The sequence below is a fragment of the Triticum urartu genome, unplaced genomic scaffold (genome assembly GCF_003073215.2).
Source record: "Triticum urartu cultivar G1812 unplaced genomic scaffold, Tu2.1 TuUngrouped_contig_201, whole genome shotgun sequence".
Taxonomy (NCBI): domain Eukaryota; kingdom Viridiplantae; phylum Streptophyta; class Magnoliopsida; order Poales; family Poaceae; genus Triticum; species Triticum urartu.
In genome coordinates, this window is record NW_024112476.1 from 69,294 (window position 1) to 75,395 (window position 6,102).

Genomic DNA, 6,102 nt, shown 5'->3' on the forward strand with positions numbered 1-6,102 from the left:
ATACTGTTTCTTAATTGCACCATGTCTAGGAGTGTTTGGGCCCTGTCAAGTGCAGATCTTGTGGAACACATGTATATGAACATGGATGACAGCGCCAAGGGCTGGTTGTTCGCCATGAATGAGTCTCTATCGTCAGAAGAGTTCGCCACGCTAATTGTTACACTCTGGACAATTTGGCACGCTCGTCGAAAGCTGATACATGAAGGGATTTTCCAAACTCCTTTCTCCACACAAGCTTTCATGAAAAGCTACCTGTGCGACTTACAACTTATCTACAAGGCGCCCAACAGAGTACCGGCCGAACCACAACCTAAGCCGACGACATGGCTACCACCAAGGGAGGGTTTTTCCAAGCTTAAGGTTGATGCAGCAGTACCTAGGGCTGGAGGTTTTGGTGCCGTGGCAGCGATCTGCAGGGATGCCGCAGGACTGTTTTTGGGTGCATCCGCCGTTGTGTTCAGAAACATTGACTAGCCAGAAATACTGGAAAGCCTTGCCATACGAGAGTCACTAGCCCTGGCAGACGATCTGTACATCCAAAAAATTCAATTCGCCTTGCAAGTTAGCGGTTAAAGCTATCCAACGAGGAACATCTTCGGCTTATGGAGCTGTAGTGTAGGAGATCAAGGAGCATTATAGCAGTTTTATTTCCTGTTTATTTAGACATGAGTTTAGAACCTCAGATGTCAAGGCACACAAACTAGCAAAACATGCTTTAATCCTTGGGACCGGTCGCCGTGTTTGGTTAGGCCACTCGAGAGATTTTTCTTTCGTCCCTGTAAACGTGACATGTCAATAATAAAGCTTTGCAAGTTTGTTCAAAAAAAGGACTAATTAGCCCGCCTAACGCGAGCTCAATCCTTGAAGCCCACCACGTAAGACAAAAGCAGGTAATTTCAAAAAAAAAAAGCAGGTGCGCTGAACAGGGGATCGATCTCTCCATCGTTTGGTCTTTCGACGGCGCCGCACAAGGACGCATCTCTCCTTGCTGTTCGGCGCTCCCTAACATCCGCCAGATCGCACAGCGCCGCTGCGCCGGCTCCGGCGACGCGGACGGCCGAACCTGCGACCAGCCAAAATCAACGGCAGGAGCAAGGAAATTCTCCAAGGCAGTGAGTCTCCTTTAATTCATGCCATGTAATTTTTTTTTGCGGGGAATTCATGCCATGTAATTATATATACCTGCGAACTGATCTCTACTACTAGTAATAGGCTGCAGAAATTCAATTCTTCAGATAGATCGAATTAATTAGGGCCAACAATTTCTTGTTTATCCTCACAAATAGTTACTGTAAATTAGGCATGACACACTAATTCTCTTGTTTATCCTCACAGATAGATCGAGTTACTGTAAATTTAATTTGTCACCGATCTTCTTGGTGATCGCAAAGACAATTTTAAACTAATAGAAATGTAACTTCTTTGCATTGCTGATTGAACATATGTTCTCTACTGAACCATCAAAAATAATTATCATGTTGCAATGCTAGAATTTGTTTGCTTGTTGGCCTTGCCCCCCAACCTCAAATCCTGGCTCCGCCCTCACAGCGACAGCAGGCGTATGTTATTTTTTGATTTATTTTCACGTCCTTTTTAATTTGGACCTGGTTTATATTGGAATAAATGAATATAGAAATTTGGAAAAGGAAGTTTGATAATTCAAAAAATGTCCATAAATTGAAAAGTGGTTTGCAAATCCCAAATTGTTGTGCGTTCAAAAAATGTTCGCAAATTCCAGAAATGTTCACAAATTTGCAAATTTTTAAAGGCGTGCACAAATTTTTGGAAGCCTAAACAGTTTTTGGAAAGCATAAACTTTTATTGAAATGCTGAACAATTTATGAAATTCCAAAAGAACAAAAACACATTTTGTTTTCAAAGATGTGATGAATTTTTCAAATCAGATTTTTTAAAGGACACAAATTTTAAAAATTTAGAACATTTTATGAAAAACACGAACATTTTTTTAAATACATGAAAAAAATTTGAAGGTCGTGATGAATTTTTGAAATATCGAGTACTTTTTGAAAATCCAAACATAATTTGAAGATTTTGATTTTATTTTTGAAATTAGCATTTTTGGAAACAAAAAGGAAAAGAAAATAAAAAATTAAAAGTGAAACGGAAAAATAGTAAATAATCCCAAATACCAGGGAAAAAATGGTTCAAGAACTTTCGAATGCTTTTAAAAACCCACTGGTTCAGGCCCCTGCACTTGTACGAGCCTGATTAAATTGGCCAGCTCAATATTGCGTTGTAGCTCGTGATTGCTATAACACGAGATCAACTAATCAAGGGGTACCCTTCAGCCGCTGCCACACATCACATGCTAAACGATCCTTCGGTATCTTATTTTAATCTATTTTGTCTTTCTGTACATATTTTCGGATTTTAGATGGAGTTATTTAGGTATTTTTACGGTTTTTGGTTTTTGCTTGGTTTTCGCTAGGTTTTGGAGAAAAGGTGGATTTTTTCTAGAAAAAATACATTTTTTTTGCTTCTCATGGAGGCACATATTTGCTTTCGCGAGAGACACAACTCTGCCTCTGAGAAAGGGAAAATATGTTTTTCTTTCACGGGAGACACAAATTTGCTTCTCACGGAGGCACTGATTTGCTTCCGTGGGGGGCACAATTGGAAAGAAAAAAACATTTTTTCTTTGCTTCCACGGAGGCACAGATTTGCTTCTCGTGAAGACACAGATTTGCTTCTACAAGAGGCACAACCATGCCTCTCGTAAAGGTAAAAAACTCTTTTTTTTTCTTTCTTTCATGGAAGGCAAAGATTTGCTTCCGCAAGTGGCATAGCTGTGCCTATCAAAAAGGGATTTTCTTTTTGTTTTTATGAGAGACACAGATTTATTTTTCGTGGAGGCACAAATTTTCTCCCCCAGTGAAATAGTTGTACCTCTCAGAAAGGAATAAAGTGAAAACAAAACAGTGTTTCCGGCTTGGCTTTTTTTCTTCTGTTTTTTCCTGTGGAAAAAAGTTTATATAAACCCATTAACATGAGATCTAGTTTTGAAGATCTCGACTCAAGAAATCTAACAATAAAAACGACGCGAGAAATCCAGGTTGTGACGTAGTGTGTTACTTGTCAACCGCTGAAAAAGTGGGAGTGACCTTTACAAGGAGTATCCATTAATTAGCAAGGAAAATCTTATATGACGCACTTTGGGTCAAGTTGTCGACGATTCGCTCAGGACTGTGAGTGAGCGAGCGATGATTTGGGCCGGCCCATTAAGGCATTTCAGTGATTTCGGGTTTGGGAGATTTCTAGGAGTTTTTTTTTTGCTTTTTGGTCTTGGGAACCTTCTAGCAGGTTTCTGAACTGTTTTTTCTATTCTTTTATTTTCCTATGCCTCGTTTTTCTTTCTCTTATTTTCCTTTTTCAAGTTATTTTTCTAAGAAATGTTTCCAAATTTTCAAAAAATGTTTGTGTTTTTAAACATTGTTCAAAATTTCAAAAAAATATTGATTTGAAATTTTGTTCAAAAAAAGGAAATTGAAAAATTCTCACCTTTTTTCAGAGAATGTTTCTGTTTTCAGGTTTTGTTCACAAATTCAAAAGATGTTCATGATTGAAAAAACATTTTTTTAACCTTTTCCTAATTTTGTTCAGAGTTTAAAAAATAATTCAGTGATTCAAAAAATGTTCGTCTTTTCAAATTTCATTTATAGTTTTAACAAATTTTCCCATTTTTATAAAAATGTTCATATTTTAAAAAAATGTTCACATTTTCTAAATTTCTAGAAATTTCTAAAAATGTCCCCTTTTCGAATTTTTTCAGGATTTTACAAAAAATGTTTGTGTTTTAAAAATATTTAAATTTATAAAAATTTGTTCACAAATTTAAAAAGTCGTGTTTGAAAAATATTTGCTTTTCTAAAAAAGTCGTGTTTGAAATTCGCAAAAATATTTTAAATCTGTTGCCGCTGATAGTTATTAATATACCGGTCTACATAAATAGACACCATAGCTCATTTAGTCTAATGGCTAGGCACCGTTGTTTGCGCTACAGTAGCACTCGCTGTTGGACCAGCCCAGTCGGGGGATCATCGTATGCGGCATGCGTTTATCTGTTGCAAGGTGTGTCATATAGAAGCTTTCAATGAGCGGCGCTGCTATACAGACGACATATTTGTGGCCGACTCTTGCACGATCTTACTTGGCAGCTGCCTGTGAACGAAGGAAGCAATTATTTTTTCCTTAGCTGATGCTAGCGCTGTTGGGGAGCAAGTGTCGTTTGCCGATCGTGCATCAAGTGCCGTGTGTGAAGCAATTTCGTTCAATGAGCGATACATAACATGCGCGCATACAGGGCCACCCCCACCGCCAGGAAACTCTCTCCATGGCCCTAGCAACAGTACCAATGAATCGAGGCCCTTACTGCAAAACTGCACCTGCTCTGTGATCATTTTGCGTACGCCGACAATAGTATGAACGACGGCAGCTCCGCGTGTTCCTCTTATGGGGTGGTTCTCCGGTGGCGGTAGGTTGTCGGTTCAGCGGCGTCCAAGCATCATTGTGGGTCTATCTTTATTCAAGTGTCGGTTTACTAGTCCCTCCGATCCATATTAATTGTCATTGATTTAGTACACTTTGTTTTTTTTTGTGAGAGAGATTTAGTACACTTTGTACTAAAGTTGTATTAAATCAAAGAAAATTAATATGTATCCGAGGGAGCAGGTGTTTCAGAATTAAATCTGTGCAACTTTCAGCATTGACACACCATTTATCTTTCGACATCCGCACATCTTTACCATCTCTACTATTGTTTTGAACTTATAATCATCTTGTATATGTTGTGTTAGGACGGGAACGACCCACTCCGGCCCGGACCTGATTCCTACTGGCTTCTCTTTTTTGTTTAGGGATATGGAGCCGGCCCAATGGTCTATTACTAAACGGCCTCATGTCCCACTGGGTAACATGGTCCGACCCATTTCAATACTAAATTGCACAAGAAGAAGGGAGTATTTTCTCCACCACATTATTTGAACTAGCACCATTTAGTTGTAGTGAATTTTAATAAGTTGGAGTGAAATATTTAGAATTTCTTTGTTCAAAGAAAAATAAGGAACATAGGAAAGTCCGGTTCTATTTCTACCATGAATGTTTTGTATTATAAGGTCGGTCAATAGTTTGAAATTTTCATATAAACACAAGGGTAACAACTTTGCAAAGACATGTGCATTATAACGGCAGAATACAACATTGGGCAGCTAAGTTTGGGTCGACTCGCTTGTCCCGGTGGGCTGATGGTGACCGGCTCCCCAAAACCCAATTTTCTTATGAGGCCGAGCTAGAGGACCCATCTCGACCTTGAAATTATGGGCCGGACCAATGTCACAACGGGTAACCTTGGCCCATTCCCATTGTGAATATGAATTGCTTCGAACCACATATTGTGATTGTGTTTATGGTATTCCTTCTTGCCAGTTTAGCTTAACCTGACGCCAACTTTGGCGTTCCTCTTCTACTAATACAATATGACACACGCTTTGGGTCGTGTTTGAGAAAAAGAGCGGCGTCCTAAAGCAAAGCACCGAATACAGACGTAGAATTGAATGATGAAAGGTAGTGAGATATTCCTTTTCTTTCCAACGAAAGGAGTTCTTCCTGATTCCTTCTCCTTTCCTTTCTTTTTTGTCGTGTTTTTTTGGTTTAGAGTATTGTAAGACTTTTCCTCTATCACTCGATCATTTAGAGACTTTTAGTATGCAAAAAAACATGCATGACGAGCTGTCGTTTTAGCTCTCTAGTGACATGTGTGGATTATTGCGTACAGCGTCTCTGCAACAGTATGGGTGTTAATCTGTCAGTGTCTTGATATATGCTATCATGGTTAATGGCTTTGACATCTCCTGTTTCCTCGCACCTGTTCAAAGTTCAGGTGAATTCCAGCTTGGTTTATCTCTGGCCGTGGCCTTTAGTTTTACAAATAAGCAGAAACTTTGTGCTGCAAAACTGGAGTCAACTCTCTGTCAAATCAAGACCATGCTAAAAGTTACACCCTCTGTTTCTACACGTAAGATGTTTTGGCAGATTTTTTTTTACGCGTCTACGGTGGGCTACGCCGGCCTGAACCATATATTACCA